Genomic DNA, 21,071 nt, shown 5'->3' with positions numbered 1-21,071 from the left:
CTTGGACACACACATCTGTACCTTTGGCCATTAAAAGCCAGTCATTTTCAGGAGTTATCTCACCTTCTGGTTTCCATTGTGGTAAAATTGTGTAGAATAAATATTACATTTCAACATTTCTGTCAAGCCTGCGACACATAGTCATTTTGATAGTAGGCTATTATAGCCAATATAGACACTTATGTCATGTGCTGCTTTCCTTATAAGACTTAAATAATTGTTTTCATTTTTTGCGGTTCTGTTAGAATAATCATGTATATATATTATCACACAACTTTAGCATGCTTAAAGTCCGTTGCTATAGTTATTAGCTATTGTGCTCAAGCTTTACTTTTTCTATCTGTGCAAGGACAACACTTCTTTTCTGAGGGGTGGCCTCAGCTGTTATCTTTGTTTTAGCCCGCTAATAGCCAAGGACTTCAAGGACCTCAACGAAGATAAGACGACAGCACGCAGACGAAGCAGAGACAAGGCGAAATCACAAGGCCCAGCACATTCCGTCACGTATTGTGCGTACTGGAGCTGCTTTGCACGATATATGTGACCACTCCTTTTAGAGGCGGCCTCAGTTGACTGGGGAACTCCTGAATAAATAGAGGGACGCGGTAGCTGTACCTTAGAGCTTGGGCGAGACTGTGACTAAGTGTTCAGCGCCATGCGTTCTCCTAATGAGCTAAATTGAGCTCTGTCTCTGCAGGATTCCTTGCTTCTTGTCTGTTTAATAAATGTCATCAGTGTTGACAGGTTCCATACAGATTTGTTTTTTGTATTGTTGGTCCAATATGGCTCTTTCAACATTTTGGGTTGCCGACCCCTGGCTTAGTGGTTCGCGAAAACAGGACATGGATTCGAGTCCTGTCTCAGCCATGATTTTTTTTTTTTTTTTCTAAATTCCACGGCGTCATGTGATGAAAAATAACCATTTTGCCGTATTTTGAAATGCGAAAGGTATGGAATGAACACCTCCACGCTTGCTCTTTTTTACAACGCCTCCTCACTCTTGACTGCTGCTGCAAGCAAGTCCGCGTTCTCTGCCGGACACCGCCGTGTTAATTGCTACCATTTGTCAATTTCTGTCATCGCCTCTTGAGAATCAAGCTATCATTACAGAAAGATGGAAACTCATTTTATCAGAGGGGATATTTAAGAGCCCGTATCAATTTTTTTTCTCACTCAGAGGGCCAAGGTGTATTTTTCAAACACTTACCAAAGTCTGACATGTTTGATTTCTTCTCTTCACCTCCGCCTCGAGCGATTTGCACTCCTTTCTCTTGGCGCTGATCTCGGTCTCCTGGAACAGAAAACATTGCACGGCTTCTGATCAGTCCAGAATAAAAAGGTCCGGAGATAATTTGTTGCGGTGTTGCCATAAAACAAGTAAACAAAAGGATACCAAGGGGCAACGTTTAAAAAGTAAGAAGTATAATAAAACCTAAGCCTCTTCTATTGTGTTTGCGTACTAAAATCTTCATTTCAGAGTGATAACATTAAAAGTTTGTCTTTATACATTTTTCTGATCGGTCCTGATGTGTGCTGCGTCTCTTGTCAGCGGATATTAGGTCACACAAAACGAAGTATCACCTCAAATCACCCCCGAGTCCTGTGGATTTCCCGATTTCATTCCATCAAGCGCTGGCATGAGCTTCTGAAAACAACACTCACCTTGTAACAAAACAAAGTCTACATCACTTCCATATGGATGATGACTTATTTAGCCTGTGTCAGCACCATATGCTTTTCTCCTAAGTGGGCCACAAAAAAGGATGTTTTTGAGTTCAATACACACACACACACACACACACACACACACACACACACACACACACACACACACACACACACACACACACACACACACACACACACACACACACACACACACACACAATGGTCCCTAGTCACACCAAAATAAGCTTCCTATGCATATGATGACATGAAAAAATGACTAGACTTTAAATCACACCTGGGCAAATTAAGGCCCGTTAAGCTTTTCAATCTGGCCCGCCAGACATTCCCAAATAATTCTGGTAACACTTTAGTATGGGGAACATATTTTAAGTATAAGCAACTAATTCATGGTGAATATGTTCCCCATACTAAAGTGTTACGGGGAACATATTCTAAAAAGTTCAAAGTTAAAGTACCAACGATTGTCACACCACGTGAAATTTGTCCTCTGCATTTGACCCATCCCCTTGTTCCACCCCCCTGGGAGGTGAGGGGAGCAGTGAGCAGCAGCGGTGGCCGCGCCCGGGAATCATTTTTGGTGATTTAACCCCCAATTGCAACCCTGGATGCTGAGTGCCAAGCAGGGAGGTAATGGGTCCCATTTTTATAGTCTTTGGTATGACTCGGCCGGGGTTTGAACTCACGACCTACCGATCTCAGGGCGGACACTCTAACCACTAGGCCACTGAGTAGGTAAGTAACAAAGACTTAATTTAGAGTTATTTGGACACTAGGGGAACATATAAGGTTAGGGTTACTAATAAGCAATAATTCTGAGGTTATTGAGGGAAGACTCTAAGTTAATGGCTTACTGGTTGTATGATAAGGCCATTATACACTACCGTTCAAAAGTTTGGGGTCACCCAAACAATTTTGTGGAATAGCCTTCATTTCTAAGAACAAGAATAGACTGTCGAGTTTCAAATGAAAGTTCTCTTTTTCTGGCCTTTTTGAGCGTTTAATTGACCCCACAAATGTGATGCTCCAGAAACTCAATCTGCTCAAAGGAAGGTCCGTTTTGTAGCTTCTGTAACGAGCTAAACTGTTTTCAGATGTGTGAACATGATTGCACAAGGGTTTTCTAATCATCAATTAGCCTTCTGAGCCAATGAGCAAACACGTTTTACCATTAGAACACTGGAGTGATAGTTGCTGGAAATGGGCCTCTATACACCTATGTAGATATTGCACCAAAAACCAGACATCTGCAGGTAGAATAGTCATTTACCACATTAGCAATGTATAGAGTGTATTTCTTTAAAGTTAAGACTAGTTTAAAGTTATCTTCATTGAAAAGTACAGTGCTTTTCCTTCAAAAATAAGGACATTTCAATGTGACCCCAAACTGTTGAACGGTAGTGTATATATTATATATACTAGGGCTGTGAATCTTTGGGTGTCCCACGATTCGATTCAAAATCGATTCTTGGGGTCACGATTCGAATCAAAATCGATTTTTTTTTCAATTCAACAAGATTCTCGATTCAAAAACGATTATTTTTTTATTTTATTTTTTATTTTATTTTTTATGAAAACAATACACAACAGTACCATAATAATGCAATACAATTTCAAAACCAAACCAGACCCAGCAACATTCAGAATAGCAATAAACAGAGCAATTATAATAATAATAATACCTGGGATTTATATAGCGCTTTTCTAAGTACCCAAAGTCGCTTTACATGTTAAAAACCCATCATTCATTTACACTTGGTGGTGGTAAGCTACTTTCATAGCCACAGCTGCCCTGGGGTAGACTGACGGAAGCGTGGCTGCCTACGGCCCCTCCGACCACCACCTATCATTCATTCAACATTCATTCACCGGTGTGAGCGGCACCGGGGGCAAGGGTGAAGTGTCCTGCCCAAGGACACAACGGCATGGTAAGAGGCGGGGAGCGAACCTGCAACCCTCAGGTTTCTGACACGGGCGCTCTACCCACTACGCCATGCCGCCCCATTGAGAGCAATTGAGGACACACAAACAGGACACGGAACAATCTAAAAGTAGTGAGACAAAAATTAATATTATCAACAACAGTATCAATATTAGTAACAATTTCAACATAGCAGTGATTAAAAATCCCTCATTGATATTACCATTACAAACATTAATAAAAAAAAATTACAAAAAATGAACAATAGTGTCACAGTGGCTTACACTTGCATCACATTTTATAAACTTGACAACACATTGTGTCCAATATTTTCCACAATGATATAATAAGTCATATTTTGGTTCATTTAATAGTTAAAACAAATTTAAATAATGGATCCCATATTCCAATATATGACTCATTATTATCTAAACTTTTTTCTACTGATATCATCTCCATAGCTTGTGTGTACCAGTCAGTATGAGTTGGACTATCAACGTCCATCCATTTTCTAAATATTACCCTTTTTGTTATTATGCATATTGAAAGAAATGCATTTTTACTCTTTGATGACACGTTACTAAATTGATGGAGATCCCCAAGAATACAAGTTTGCAGTGTCATTGGGATGTTTGTATTAAGGACCGTGATTGCTTCTTTTGTTGTTTTCAACCATAACTCTTTTATTCTCTGATATTCCCACAATAATGTTACATCAACGTGGCTTCATAGTAAAAGAGTGCGGGTACTAGACTGGCCTGCCTGTAGTCCAGACCTGTCTCCCATTGAAAATGTGTGGCGCATCATGAAGCCTAAAATAACACAACGGAGACCCCCGGACTGTTGAACAACTTAAGCTGTACATCAAGCAAGAATGGGAAATAATTCCACCTGAGAAGCCTAAAAAATGTGTCTCCTCAGTTCCCAAACGTTTACTGAGTGTTGTTAAAAGGAAAGGCCATGTAACACAGTGGTGAACATGCCCTTTCCCAACTACTTTGGCACGTGTTGCAGCCATGAAATTCTAAGTTAATTATTATTTGCAAAAAAAAAATAAAGTTTATGAGTTTGAACATCAAATATGTTGTCTTTGTTGTACATTCAATTGAATATGGGTTGAAAAGGATTTGCAAATCATTGTATTCCGTTTGTATTTACATCTAACACAATTTCCCAACTCATATGGAAACGGGGTTTGTAAATAAACATTGATTGATGGATTGAAAACATGTTCCCGTATGACATCCTGACAATAAAATTGCATTTGTGTCCAAATGTCAGACTCTTTTTTTGTATATTTGTTTTTATTCATGCAAACAAGTTTTGCTTAATCCTGACACAGTTAATGAGAATGACTTATATGGCAAAAACACAGTTTGTTTATGCAGTTATGGTTTCAAGTTGGGTTTGGGAATTAGAAAATATGAATCACCTCCGTTACCCTGTATTAAACTTATATGAATACAAAACAAGATTGTTATTCTGACAGATGTTCCTTCAACTCAATGGGATTTTAAACAGCGAAAGCAACACAATCTAATCAAAAAGTACCCATGTGTACACTACAAGGCACTATTATATTGGCTCTAAATGACTGGGAGAATTACACAGAGCCTCCACAGACAGCTTGTCATCTCCCATGCGGGCGGGATCTTAAAGTGAAAATTTTTCCAACAACCAGACGGCAGCGGCGGCGTGCAAACGCGCACGATGAATCGTTCACTCGCAAACGTGTCCGCAAACACGGCTCTCAGCCTCTTGGAAACACATTTTGCCAACGCTCAATTAAAATTCCTTCTGATGCAAGACTCAAATGGCTGCCGTTGTGAGTAATGAGCTACCTCATAAGTGAGGAGGCGTTAGCTGCACGCCAGATGAAGATGGATGAGGAAGACCATCTCTTTAAGCTGGATCAAGCTGACACTAATGCAAATAAGGTGCAGAGTGAACGTCTAGTCTCTTACAGAGTGTGTAGCAGGAGGCTCACTTGAACATTTGTGACTACAGACAAGTTTGCCTGCAGGGTCCAGAAATTAGCAAACAGCACAAATGCTTATTTTTACAGATGTCCGATAATGGCTTTTATGCCGATATCCGATATTCCAATATTGTCCAACTCTTAATTACCAATACCGATATCAACCGATACCGATATATACAGTCGTGGAATTAACACATCCATCCATTTTCTGCCACCAGTCCTTTTTTAGGGTCGCTGGAGCCTATCTCAGCTGCATTCGGGCGGAAGGCGGTGTACACCCTGGACAAGTCGCCACCTCATCACAGGGCGAATTAACACATTATTATGCTTAATTTTGTTGTGATGCCCCGCTGGATGCATTAAACAATGTAACAAGGTTTTCCAAAATAAATCAACTCAAGTTATGGAAAAAAAGTGCATTCTTTTTTTAACATGCCTCAAAACAGCAGCTTGGAATTTGGGACATGCTCTCCCTGAGAGAGCATGAGGAGGTTGAGGTGGGCGGGGTTGGGGTGGCGGGTTTGAGGATAGCGGGGGGGGGGGGGGGGGGGGGGGTGTATATTGTAGCGTCCCGGAAGAGTTAGTGCTGCAAGGGATTCTGGGTATTTGTTCTGTTGTGTTACGGTGCGGATGTTCTCCCGAAATGTGTTTGTCATTCTTGTTTGGTGTGGGTTCACAGTGTGGCGCATATTTGTAACAGCGTTAAAGTTGTTTATACGGCCACCCTCAGTGTGACCTGTATGGCTGTTGACCAAGTATGCTTGCATTCACTTGTGTGTGTGAAAAGCCATAAGATATTATGTGACTGGGTCGGCACGCAAAGACAGTGCCTTTAAGGTTTATTGGCGCTCTGTACTTCTCCCTACGTCCGTGTACACAGCGGCGTTTTAAAAAGTCATACATTTTAGTTTATGAAACCGATACCGATAATTTTGAAACCAATACCGATAATTTACGATATTACATTTTTAAGCATTTATCGGCCGATAATATTGGCAGTCCGATATTATCGGACATCTCTAGTTATTTTCTACAAAATATACTAATGATAATGGCATTATATCAGTGGTCCCCAACCACCGGGCCGCGGCCCGGGACCGGTCCGTGGACCGATTGGTCAAGAAATTAAAAAAAATAATAATAATTTTTTTAAAAATTAAATCAACATAAAAAACACAATATATACATTATATATCAATACAAATCAATACAGTCTGCAGGGATACAGTCCGTAAGCACACATGATTGTATTACAAGTACAAAAAGGTTGGGGACCACTGTATTATATGATAGTTATATTTAATGTATGTTCATGGTCAAAATGTATCTGAAATTGAACAATTGAAATTCAAAATGTTCACCTTTCCCTGCTTACTCAAGAAAAACAGAATCACCGTCTAAGTATAACAAAATGGTGACTGCCATTCAAAGATTTTTTCATCACCGTTATTTCAATTACGGCACTCTTCGGGGCTTTCCTTTTTTAAAGAGAAGAATTCTCCCGTGTTTGAATGAATAAAACGAGGAGACTTTAAGTTTAACAAATTATTAAACAAATGCAGTAAGTAAAAACATTAGCAACACCAGCACTGCGGAGAATACCAAGCTGTGCAAAGTCAGGCACGTTCGCTAAAAATGGTTTCACTGCTCACTTGCTTTTGTCCATTCTGCTACCCCCTCCCAAGCGGAGTTGCTTTGGATCTGCTTTGGATCTGCTTTGGATCTGCTTTGTCTCCGTCATGCACCTGGCACCTCCTCTCACCATCGAAACTACAGCGTAAGCTGTGTGTATGAATGATAGGATAAGATAGGACTTTATTGTCATTGCACAAGTACAACAAAACTATGTTTTCAGCACAAACCCGTTCAAGATTAGACAAACAAACAGTGTACAGGGTTACAGAACAGGAACGCTGATGGGTCACCAAAGGCGCTCCGTAAAAGATAAGAAAAAGGTTAAACGCTGGGGAAGAAGATGAGTTAAAAAATACAATCTAGACTGGGCTCATAAGGGGGCCTAGTCTGGAGTGGGAAAAAACCTCCATGCAATGCACACATAAACACGTTACATTTAATCACGACAACTCGCAACAGAGGGGCGGGGAGTTGGGGCCCTGGAGGTCGACTGCTGCTATGAAGCGCTGCCAGCCGTCCATCACCCCGAGGGGAAACTGATAGCGGGTGGACTCATTGTGTTTTGTTCCTCAAGGAGAACGGAGTGTCCAGAGAATGTCTCTCTTCTCATTCCATTCTACTTGAGGAGGTGAAAAATATTCCTAACAGCATATTCCCTAAATGTTAAAAAAAAAAAACATCAACACGAATGAGCACAGCATCGGGCATTGGAAACAAGGATATATTTACTATGATGTCCGTATCTTTAACTGTTGAAATGACATCCATGGTGACTGGGTAGTTGTTTTGATAGCTGCTAAACCAGCATGTTGCAATACTGTATACAGGTGATGACATCTATGCTGAACAGATGCCCAGAGGGTTAACACAGCAATTGTGTGGTCTGCTGACAAGGTTTATTTTGCCAGTTCCTAGGGCTGAAACCAAAAATTCACCGTCCATCTTGAAGATTAGTGGACTAACCGGATTATGAAGTGTATCCAGTGGCTCTAATTTAGCCATCGGCTTTTAAATTTGGCTTTAGATATTTTTAGGCATGTACTAACTAACAAAGATGACTACTTAATTCAGAAAAAACATTTTTTTTAATACTGTAACTGTGCTGCTCAACAGCCTGGTACAAAAATATTAACTATATTAAACGTTTGCTAATTTAAAGGCCTATATATAGTATACTATGTAGTATCCGAGGTGGTTTAAAATACAAATCCGTGATCCACAATAGAACAAGGAGAAAGTGTGGCATCCAATGAGCCCTTTTACCTAAGTTACGGTCAGAGCGAAAAAAGATACGTCCTGCACTGCACTCTAGTCCTTCACTCTCACGTACCTCATCCACAAATCTTTCATCCTCGCTCAAATTAATGGGGTAATCGTCGCTTTCTCGGTCCGAATCGCTCTCGCTAATGGTGTAAACAATGGAGAAATGTGAGGATCCCTTCAACCTGTGACGTCACGCTACTTCCGGTACAGGCAAGGCTTTTTTTATCAGCGACCAAAAGTTGTGAACTTTATCGTCGATGTTCTCTACTAAATCCTTTTAGCAAAAATATGGCAATATCGCGAAATGATCAAGGATGGATCTGCTATCCCCGTTTAAATAAAAAAAAATCATTTCAGTAGGCCTTTAAAAGCAAAAAGACAGGACAAGCGCTGATAAAAACAATCTTTTTTTTTTCTTGTGCATTACATGACGAGAGACAAACTCTGACTGGCTCTGAGGGTGGCAGCAATGTCTGCTCCCACTGGTATGCCGACCGATGGGATGTTCATATCTTCCCGTTTAGATGAAGAATTAATCATAATCCTCACAGAAAAAAATCTGCATCTTTTTGTATCTTTCTCGTGATCTGTAGGCCTAAGATGAATGTCAAAGTTGACCAACTTCTCGGCTTATGGCAACAACCTTTTACTACACAGGTGAGAGGCATGACTTATAATCTAGAATTAACTGTCTGTAAATAAATGAATAAATAAAATCTCACAGGACCTGAAGTGGACCTCCCACATTGACAAAGTCAGACAAAAAAGGAACAGCAGAGGCTGTACGTCCTGCGTCAGCGCAAAAAGTTCAAAATGTGAAGACTGGAACTGTACGGTCTGTCTTTACAATTTTGACAGCGGGTACGGTGAGAGAATCTGTTCCAATAAAAAAGTGTTTCTTGCGTTCCTGTCGGTCGTTTTTTTTTTTTTTTCATTCTGAGCTCACAAGGTGCTCGGTGCCGTCAATATCAATCAAGTGATGAAAGTGACGTCATAGAGAAGATTTATGATAGTTAACTTTTAGGTTTATTTTTGTTATGCCTGGCTGGGGATCGACCAACATACCCTTAGTGATCGACGGGTATGGCGCGCGATCGTCCTAATGGGCACCCCTGATTTATGTCATTTGTGTGAGTAGAAATATTCACATTTCAGCCTACAAGCATTCCACTTCCAACCAGAGAAAACAATTTTGCAATAAGTTGTTTCCATGTTATAACTGCACGTATACTAACGCTAGCGCTGTTATGTAATAAGTGACTGTAAAATGTGCAGCTTTTGTAGTAGATGCTGTAAAAGGGTTTCTCTGTCTCTCACACGCACACACACAAGCACACACACACCATGATTGTAGTACTAGTACCATTAACATCTACTGAATACATTAGAAATACATTAGAATATGCACTTTTTAATCAAGATACAATCAAGAAATTAATTAAAAGATTTCATAGAATAATAAATGAACATTATACTAGAAATGCAAATGAGGCATGTGTTCGGAAATGGATGATCGACTTAAAAATTTCCGATGAAATTAGACATATCGTGGTATGATATTTGGAAAAATGCCAATAAGCCCTTAAGAAGCATTAAAGATAAGATGAGTCAATTTAAGATCTTGAATAGATTGTATTTTACATCTTCTCAGCTGTTTAAAATTGGTGCCGTAGATAGCAAATTATGTATGAAGTGAGGGAACAGGAGCAGAGGGAACTCTTGTTCATTTATTGTGGGAATGTCAGAGAATAAAAGAGTTATGGTTGAAAACAACATCTGTTTAGTTCTCCAAAAATATAGATTGTTAAATTTCGCTAACATTCAAAGATTAGCATCAATACGAATGGCCCATCGAATCCTAACTAACACTGCACCAGCGCCACTTAAGCACTTTGTCCAGTTTGCATCTGCTGTGACAACTAGAAACACACGGTTTTGATTGATTGATTGAGACTTTTATTAGTAGGTTGCACAGTGAAGTACATATTCCGTACAATTGACCACTAAATGGTAACACCCGAATAAGTTTTTCAACGTGTTTAAGTCAGGCCTCCACCAGGGGGCAGTGTAGCGTACACAGATGTAAAACATATTTTGCACAATCAGCCTTTTCATATAAAGCGATAAAGGAATGGAACGACCTCACAACAAACTTAAAAAGTCTAACAGATGACTCTTCATTCACAATTGAAGTCAAAAAGTAGCTTTGGAGTAATCAAAGCTGCTCACACGGTCACTAAGGTGGGCACTATGATTGACACATCAACTTCATGTGTATTATATTTATCCATGAGAGCATTTTTGTTGTAAATTGTGAGGTGTGTGTGTTAAAATCATGGTTGTTTTTACAAATGATGACAGATGTGAGCAAGAGCTTGTATTGTCTATGTGTGATGATGTAAATTAGGTGTGATTGTATTGTATAATAAGTATGTGTCAATGAAAGGGCATTTAATGACTTTTCTTAATTTGATTACATGCTATAGTATGATTTTATTGTCATAATTTTATTGCATGATTTTTGTATCCCTTTAATTTAGGCAGCCAGGGACTGCAGATGGAAATGAGCTATTTAGCTATAATCTGGTGCAGTACATATCTGTCTTTGAGCTTAATGTTTCTGTGCATTGTCCCTTCAAATAAAGACTAAACAAAACAAAAGAAGCAATCCCATTCCTAAATATAAACATCCAAATGACACTGCAAACGTGTATTCTTGGTGATCTGCATCAATTTAGTAATGTGTTATCAAAGAGTAAAAATGCATTTCTTTCAATGTGCATCATAACAAAAAGGGTAATATAAGAAAAAATGGATAGATGTTGATAGTCCAACTCATACTGACTGGTACACACAAGCTATGGAGATGACATCAGTAGAAAAAACTGCATTTAGTTTAGATAATAATGAGTCATGTATTGGAATATGGGATCCATTATTTACATTTGTTTTAACTGTTAAATGAACCTCAAATATGACTTATTTTATTTTTGTGGAAAATTATGTTGTCTGTCTATCTGTGTTGGCCCTGCCATGATGTGGCGACTTGTCCAGGGTGTACCCCGCCTTCCGCCCGAATGCAGCTGAGATAGGCTCCAGCACCCCCCGCGACCCCAAAAGGGACAAGCGGTAGAAAATGGATGGATGGATGTTGGACACAATGTCAACTTATGAGATGCAATGCAAGTGTAAGCCACTGTGACACTATTGTTCTTTTTTTTTAATGTTTTTATTTTTTATAAATGACTGTGATGATAATGTCAATGAGGGATATCAAATCACTGCTATGTTGGAATTCTTATTAATATTGATGCTGTTGTTGATATTATTCATTTTTGTTTGACTACTTTTGGATTGTTTTGTGTCATGTTTGTGTGTTTTCTCAATTGCTCTGTTGATTGCTATTCTGAATGTTTCCGGGCCTGGTTTGGTTTTGGAATTGGAATTGTATTATTATGGTATTATTGTGTATTATTTTGTTGGATTGATTAATTTACAAAAAATAAATAAATAAAAGTAGTTACTCACCAGTTGATCAGTACCTCAGTAGCTTTTTCACTGAATATTTATTCTTACTCTAGTAATACTACACTAATACATCATCCCACTACCATCAGGGCGCAGGTACAGAACCATCAAATTCCGGAGGCCCCGCCTCAGGAAAAGCCTTATCCCTTAAGCCAGTGGTACCCAGCCGCGGCCCGGTACCAATCGGTCCACGGCCCGGTACAGGTCCGCGGTATCGGGCCGCGCAAGAAATAAAAAAATTTTTTAAAAAAAAAATATATATATATATATATTTTTTTTTTTTTTAAATTTAATCAACATAAAAAACACAATATGTACATTATATATCAATATAGATCAATACAGTCTGCAGGGATACAGTCCGTAAGCACACATGATTGTATTTCTTTATGAAAAAAAATTAAAAAATCCCCCCCGGTCCGTGGGACAAATTTTCAAGCGTTGACCGATCCCCAGCTACAAAAAGGTTGGGGACCACTGCCTTAAGCTATAGCCGCCCTTAACAGCAGGCCCGGCCGACCTGTCTGACAAGCCTGTAAATGTGTGTTGGTCATGTATGATGTCTTTTTGTTATTTTTGTTTCATGATGTGTAATGTCTATTGTTCAAATGTATGGCAGTGAAAATGAATTTCCCCAACGGGGACCAATAAATCTAAATCTAAAATCGAATATACTTAATTGGATGACTACTTTTTACTATCATCTTCCACTTATCCTGCTAAGTCGCAGTTGGAGCTTACTTTGGCAAAGAGGTGGGAGTGCACCCTGCACTGGTCAACAATCCATCACTGGGCACAAAGAGACAAATAACCTTTCACTCTTACATTCACGCCTACTGTCACTGAGCTGAACTCCCTCACGCGCTGTCTGCACGAAAGCGAGCATTTTCATCGCTGCACAGACAATGTTGAATGAAAATAAAACAGAAGATTGATGGGAAAAGAACCTCTGTCGTTGTTTTCTCTATAAGTGACTTGCAAGCTACTCCAGCCCACTCTAATGTCTAATCCAGCTTTACAAATAACCCGTTTTTGTGTCTTCACTGACCTTACCAAACTCCCACTTATTCACTTATCACAGTCAGGGCTAAGCACCATGGAGAGCTCCCTTAAATGTTTGCAGGACAACCAGACTGCTGTAACTCTGCTTGGATTTTCCCACAAAAAAAATTTTCGAAAAGAAAATTGGATACCATGATTCCAACAATAACTCATAATTAACTCAGGAGGGTATCCTGATCCCAATAGAAGCCTCTTCTGATCTTCAGCAGCTGGAAGAGCTCAGCAAATAATCACCAACGAGCAGGAGGAACCTCATTGCACTTTGCTCTTTCATCTTCTGTTGTGTTCAAATATGCATAATTTGAATGAAGGGCAAATAATTTGTACAGAGGGCAGGTTTTTTTTTTTCATCTACTATTTTTGTGAAAACGACAGATAGGGTATAATACAGATCTCAAACGATATTGATCCACTTGCTGCTGGGTGGGTTTTAAAGTCTTAACTTCTAATCTAATGATGATACTGTCGGCTAATCCTGGCAGTGTTTGTGTGTGTGTGTGTGTGTGTGTGTGTGTGTGTGTGTGTGTGTGTGTGTGTGTGTGTGTGTGTGTTCTGGCAATGCTTACTTGATGGGGACATTGCTCTGTTTACACAGTCACCTTTAGGGGGACCTCTGACGGTATGGGGACAAAAAAACAGGTCCCCCAAAGGGAAACCTTTTTAACCCTTGTGTAATTAGGGACCGGGTCCCTTTGAGACAAGGACCCTATTGAATTTGTAGCGTTTTATTATTATACCGCCACCTCTTTGAGCTATAATTTTACCCCCTTAACATACTTCAAAACTCACCAAATTGGACACACACATCAGGACTGGCAAAAATTGCGATTTAATCACAAAACCAAACCCCAAAACTCAAAATTGCGCTCTAGCGCCCCCTAGGAAGAAAACACAGACAAGACTGCCTGTAACTTCCAGTAGGAATGTCGTAGAGACATGAAACAAAAACCTCTATGTAGGTCTCACTTAGACCTATATTACATACACTGACAACCCCCAGCAAAAATCAACAGGAAGTTTGCAATCCCCCCTTCAAAACAAAAGTTTTGAAAGTCACCTTTTTTCAAACATTATCTCCTCTGAGCGTGTTTGTCGTGTCGGCTTCAAATTAGCACAGGGGAGAGATTGAACCCTTCTGATTAAAAGTTGATGAAAGAGTTTTAATTACTGCTCCGGTTTGGATTTTATGAGCCCTCAAAGTCGGTCCCGTCCATCGCTGCTTGCAGCTTTAATGTTCATATTGTTACTCAACCAGCGTTTGTGGGTCTGATGGACCCGTTGCATTTTGTGGCTTTTAATGCCTCACAATCAAACACTTTTATGTTAAAATACTGAACAGATGTTTACCTTATCCCAATAAACATCTGTTCAGTATTTTAACATAAAAGTGTTTGATTGTGAGGCATTAAAAGCCACAAACTGCAACGGGTCCATCAGACCCACAAACGCTGGCTGAGTGACAACAATATGAACGTTGCACGGAAAATTTCTCTGCCAGTTTCTGCATCCCACAAGGATTCTTCTTTTGTGTTTCTGCACCTGCGGTTCCCACACAAGGTTGCAACATTGTTTGTCAACACTGTCTGCTCTCATTTTCTCGCACATTTGACCCTCTGATGTTCTGTGTACCTACACTCTGTCCACCTCCTGTCTAGGCTTGCTGTGTGTGTGTGTGTGTGTATATGTGTGTGTGTGTGTGTGTGTGTGTGTGTGTGTGTGTGTGTGTGTGTGTGTGTGTGTGTGTGTGTGTGTGTGTGTGTGTGTGTGTGTGTGTGTGTGTGTGTGTGGTACACAGAACATCAATTTTCACACTTCTATTAGCCCCGGGTCCAGTGGACCCGGACATCTTATATGTAATAGAAATGTGTAGGGGGTGTGTATGGTGTGTGCTCATTAAATATGTATTCTGATATATGTTCTTCACAGAAAACGAGCCAAAGTCAGTGAGTGTCAGTTTGAAAAATGTATTAATAGTATCATTTTTCTTTTAATAAAAAATGAAAACGGGTCCCACAGACCCGAACACCACACAATGGTTAAATGATAGTCAGATCCATTCTGAAGATGCCTAAGTGATTTTTAAGCTTTGGCCCATAAAACATGTTTACTGGTTAGTTTGAGTGTGAGACATTTGCACAGCAGCCCCCCTCATTGGGCTGTACCTGGTACTTGGTACATTATTACCTTAAAGTATGATTCACATTCAGAATGTTCCATCCTTCTATATATGGTAGTGTGAGTGGCAGACAACTTCCTTACTGCTAAATTGCAGTTTTCAATAATGTCACAGAAGATGCAGGATTTGCCTGAACATTTAAGTGGTGAAACTTCCTATAAGAGGACAGCTGTAGTGCTGTATTCTGAGGATCATGTCATATTTCATTTGAACTTTTTTTTATTTTATTTTTTTTAAATGGTCCTCAGTAGTCACGTACAAATTTGTGTGAATTATGCAAAATTATTTAAATTTGGTCCCCATGAACCATATTGTCATGTTCTGTGGTTTGGATTATGTTTTGTTATTTTCTGGTTGTTTAAGACTCTTTGAGTTCATGTTTACGCTCCCTTGTTTGGTCACCATGGCTACTTATTAGTTTCACCTGTCATTTGTTTGGACTCACGCACCTGTTGCCAATCATGTGACTATTATTTAAGCCGGTCATTTTCTGTTGGTCGGCCTGGCGACATTACCTCTGTTACCTCTGATGCTTCTGCTACCCTTGCTACCATAGTTCATGCTGATCTTTTCACGTATAGTAAGTGTTTTTTTTTGTTTCATGTTCATTGTTTCTGCCTTTGTGCTAGTTTTGTTTTCATAGCCAAGTTTGTTCTCCGCCTTGTGCTGGCCTTTTGTTTGTACTCTTTTTGTAGTTTAGAGTTACAAATAAATCATGTATTTACCTTCACGCCATGTCCAGTCTGGTTTGCTTGCATTTCGGGAAAACACTCCACGCAGGAAACTGCACCATAGTCCAAGTCGTGACACATATTAACTCTTTTCCCCCAGGGTCCACAGTAAGAATGATCAGCACATTACTTCATCAATCCAGAGCTAACTGGGCAGTGGCCATTTTACCAATTTTTTTATGCCTCCACAACCTGTAGAAAGGGTTGTCCCCACAAGTGATGATCAAAAACTTGGTCCGCATTCCAAATGATAACCAGTATGTGTGTGTGTGTACTACAACTCAGCTGACATTTTGGGTATGAGACCATTAAGGAGAGTGGCAAAGGGGCTCCTAATGCTGAGTCGGCAGTCTGTCGCCGGGGTCTTCAATAGAGGATTCCCCCTCTGTTACTCACCAACACCCATCTCTGCGAGCTCTGCTCAGTCTTTAGTGGAACTGCTGACCACACAGCAAAGAGTGCATGGACAGACACAGCAGTCAAGTCCACAACAATCACTTGTGGTCTCAGATCATTTGAAATGGCAGAGTAAGTTACATAACCCCGGCAGCTTAGGTCTGGGTGTGCAGGCACAGATGCTCGCACTCCACTAATGCGTCAGTGTGTGTGTGTGTACGTGTGTGTGTGTGGGTGGGTGGGCACAAAAACATGGATATGGACTGCTGAATTTGAGATGTACTATACAGGAAACCCTATCAAAACTGTTTTATTTGTTCCCAAATTCTGTGTTTTTTTTTTAATATATATATATATATATATATATATATATATATATATATATTTTATCCACGTTTTACAGTTATTTTACCGCCATCGCTTTTGTGTAATACTGTAAGTACAATTTAATATAGGGTGCGTTAATTTAATGCAAAAGTCCTTGTCAGAATAATTCTATCTAAATTATCACAATAATTTGTGTTGAAATGAGTTCCTGGCAATAAGACGAAAGCTGTCTTTGAAACCTACCAAAAAGAAGGCTTGTAAAACTCCACTGTGTAAGGGGGAAAGCAACATGAAGGGTTTTCTGTTTTCTTTTATTAATGGTAATCAACAGAAATATATGGTTTTAACCCAAGGACTACAAAGCGGAGAGAAGGCAGGATCTGCCCAATTTCCAGACGACCTCTTTTTGAACCTCCTTTTTCAACTGTTTTACGAACCTCTTTTTGAACTGTTTTACGGACCTCTTTTTGAACCGTTTTATGAACCTCTTTTTGAACTGTTTTACGGACCTCTTTTTGAACTGTTTTACGGACCTCTTTTTTGAACTGACCTTTTCTGTGAACTGTTTACAACCTATACTGTGAACTGTTTACGACCTTTGTCCTTTAGAAACAGCTATGGCCATGTGGTCAGGGAAGGTCCAAATAAAAGGAGGAGGCGTGCAATCTTTTGGCAGAACGTAATGACACTGCACAAGGGTACAGATGTGCACGTTTCTCCTCACTGAACCATATTGAATTATGTCTCTGTTTGATTCTTTGCTTCTTGTCTTGTTTAATAGATGTCATCAGTGTTTGAACCTGACAGTCCTTACATGGTGCAATACATCATTGGACAGTTTTGACCAATATTTTAAGTAAAAACTAGTGATGTCAAACATTTATTTTTTAAATCCGATTAATCTCACTTTTGAATTTGGGCTGATTATGATTAATCGCAGGTTATTACTGACATTCATGAATTAAATTAACTTAAAACAGACCCTAATATTTGGACACAAGTGCACTTTTATCGTCAGAATGTCATTCAGAAATATGTTTAATGTTTTACTCGATTGGGCGTCATTTGTTTGTTCAAAACTTGTTCATAGTTTTATCTTAAGTCCTCTTGGGGAGGACTTAGGGAAACTGGGTAACACATGGCACACTGACAAAGCTTAACCTATTGTTACTATAACAATCTACAAGGTTAATATAGTTGGCTTCTCTTTCTTCCCCTCCATTTTCTGCATTCTTTTGTATCTCTAGTTATCATTACATATATGTATTGTTGCATTTGAACAATTGTATTGTTGATAATAAAGGTAATTATTGGTATTATTCATGATCAATAGTGGTATTTGTATTGGTATTTGTATTGCTCCATGTGTACTGTATTAATGTTTATTGTCATTTCTGTATTATTAATATTTATTTCACTAATTGCTTCTTTGCTATCACTTTTACCATCATATTTGTACATATCCTATTTGCTGATGTTGTTCTGTTGTTGTTATTGTTATTGTTGTGTTTGCTGTTGTCTTTCTGTCTTATCCACCAATTGTCCCCCTCTGTCTTCCTTTTTTTCTCTTTCTATCCCCTCCTGCTCCGGCCCGGCTGCACCAAATAATAATATAAATCCATTTAATAAAGTCAAATACAAATAAGGCAACAAGAGAAGTATCCCACACTTCTCTTTTGTAAAGTAAATTTGTACAGCCGATATGGGCATCTACATCAACTATATGATTTGCCTGGGTGGCTGGACAGGACAAAAAATAAATAAATAAATAAATAAAGTCCTCTTGGAGTATATTTTATAGTGAAATTTTCCAGCGAGCACACAAGTCGAACTCCCCTCACTCATCTTTGCACTGACTTAATGACTGACCATAGAGGTTAAAGGGTCTGTTTTTGTGTATTTGGGATACCGAAAATTTGAAATCAAACCATGGTGGCATTGCGTAGATATTTAGAAATCAATGTTGTCTTCTTTTATACTTCCTCCAAACAAGCTGTTTGGAATATACACAATTTATCATGTTTTTCCAACATGTGACGTCAGTGGATATTCCCATATATGGTGAAAGTTTTACCCGAACAGCTTTGGGGTAGTCAATAAGTTCCTTCTCTATCTCTATCCTCTTGTTGTGGGGGCACAAACCTCCAATGTTGGAGTTTCTAATAAAAATTAGTTCTCATATCTGTCAGTAGACTCGATATGGAAGCGTTAAAAACTACAACATGGATGACGAAGTGGAGGCACTTAAATAAGACCGCCCACAAAACCGCATTCTTAGACGATCAGAAAGCCTTTTTCAAGATGGTCTGTAGAATATAATCTATGCAAAATTTGAACCGAAGAACCACTTTTACATGATTGGTAGACCCAAATAAAGTGTTTCAAATGCAGAAAAAAAATCATAATATGACCCTTTAAATGTAAAGTAGTATGTACAGTCAAAATAGTTTGAATAATCTGCATATACACATGATTAACGCAATATTTTTTGTGATTAATCACATGAGTTAACTGTTTTTGAAAACATAACAATTTTGTAACATAAATGTTAGACCAGATCTTGCCTTATTTTGAGTTTGTTGGGTTTCCCCTGTATTTAGTGTTTCACTTTCTGTCCTGCGCTCTTATTTTGTTGACTTTTCCTGTTTTGTTGGTGTTTTAATGTAACAGTGTCATGTATGTCCCTTAGCATTGATTCACACACCTGTTTTGTGTTAGCAATTAGGACTATTTAAGTCAGAGGGGTCAAAGTTGTTTTCACTGAGGGCCACTTCGCAGTTATGTTTGGCCCCAGAGGGCCGCTTCTAACAGTGAATACTATTATTACACAATTTTTTTATTAGATTTTTAAAAAAAACTAAAATGTAAAAAAATATATGGTAAATTGCAATATTTTCACCTCATAATTTAGTGTATTTTACTGTAAATTGTAAAAACAGTACTGCTGTTTTTATAGTTCAAAAAAAGCCAGCTAAGCTGCCAGAATTTTACTGTAAAATGTAAAAAAAAAATGTTTTCCTGTAAATAAAAAAACTGCAATTTTACAGTAACATTTTGTTTTTTTGTTGTTGTTTTTTTACCACAAAACAACAACTGTTGATTTTTCGGTGTATTATTGTAAATGCCAAATTGACACCACAGTTTATTACAGTAAAAAAAGTACTGTTTTTTTTTCATTTTGAGAAAAATGCTGAAAAAAACACAGTAAATTTCAGAATTTTACCATGAAATCTATCACTACTTTTACATTGCACAATTTGATGGATAACTTGCTTTGAAATCATCACTATTTCTATTCAAAAACTGGTTTGAATGTTTGATAATATATTTTTGCATAATTAGAAAATATTTAGGTTAACATAATTTGCGATTACATGGAGTACATATATTTTTTTTCTGCCAAAATATAAAGAAAGAATACATTCAGTAAGAAAAGTTACAGTACTGTATTGATACATTATTTCCAGACTTTCGAGGGCCAAATAAATGAAGTGGCGGGCCACATCTGGCCCCCGGGCCTTGAGTTTGACACCTGTGATTTAAGTTTAACCTAGACTACCATTCTTGGTCGGGACATTGTGTTTGTTTTCACGCTTCTTCTGAGAAATAGACAGTTTTGTTGCTCTTTCAGCATTCTGTTAGTTAACCATGAAGCCTGTTTTAGTTATGTTGTCATTACATAGCTTTCCCTTTGCTGCAGTGCATCCACTGCTGCACTCAACTTGTGTTTTTGTCTAAGATTAAATACCGACCCAGTGTTTATGTAAGGTACGTTTTTGAAACCTTTATTTTGTTAGCGCCGTCAGACCAGACCAGGCCCAGCACTGCCATTGTGATGGCTGGAAGTGCGCTGCTGTTTTTAATATTTACATGATTCCACTTGGCAGTGTCATCAGGGGACATGGAATTAATTTCCACAGTTATGCTGACGACACAAAGTTGTATATTTCCATGCCTCCTGTAGACACGAGACCAATTGATACTCTTTTTTAATTGCATTTCAGATATTAAGTCCTGGATGGCAGATAACTTTTTTACAGCTTAACCAGGACAAGACTTCTAGTCATTGGCCCTGATGCTCTGAGAGAGAAACACATATCAAAACTACAATCATTGGGCCCCATTCAGCAATAAGTTCCTAACTTTTCCTCATATCTTTCTTCTTAAGTGATTTCCTAAGAGGAGTCCATTCAAATTCATGACGTGTTCTTAAACGGCCAAATTGTTCCCACCTGCTGTTCCTAAGTTGCTGAATGCCAAATGGTTAGCGCGTGCATGTCTATCATAATTTGCATATAAACACGCCCTTATTTCCCCAATATGCATATGTAAACACCCTTAATTTTGTAATTTGCATAGGTAAAC

The 21,071-nt window shown here is 38.8% G+C and overlaps 1 protein-coding gene across 13 annotated transcripts in view; it reads right to left on the bottom strand.

Annotated features, from left to right (window-relative positions):
- The window catches only part of rimbp2b (RIMS binding protein 2b), a 160,536-nt gene that overhangs the window by 105,076 nt on the left and 34,389 nt on the right, over window positions 1-21,071 (bottom strand). For 8 of the 13 annotated variants that reach the window (XR_009826569.1, XM_062051074.1, XM_062051076.1 and 5 more), the window contains exon 1: window positions 1,208-1,286. The gene's annotated coding sequence lies outside the window, so the exon portion shown is untranslated. Of the gene's footprint in view, window positions 1-1,207; window positions 1,292-21,071 lie in introns of those variants that run through there. The other 5 variants (XM_062051086.1, XM_062051079.1, XM_062051080.1 and 2 more) reach the window with 3 other exon arrangements.

This window comes from Entelurus aequoreus, linkage group LG06 (assembly GCF_033978785.1).
Source record: "Entelurus aequoreus isolate RoL-2023_Sb linkage group LG06, RoL_Eaeq_v1.1, whole genome shotgun sequence".
Lineage (NCBI taxonomy): Eukaryota > Metazoa > Chordata > Actinopteri > Syngnathiformes > Syngnathidae > Entelurus > Entelurus aequoreus.
Note: the sequence above shows the minus strand (reverse complement) of the source record. Positions and strands in the feature narration are given on the sequence as shown.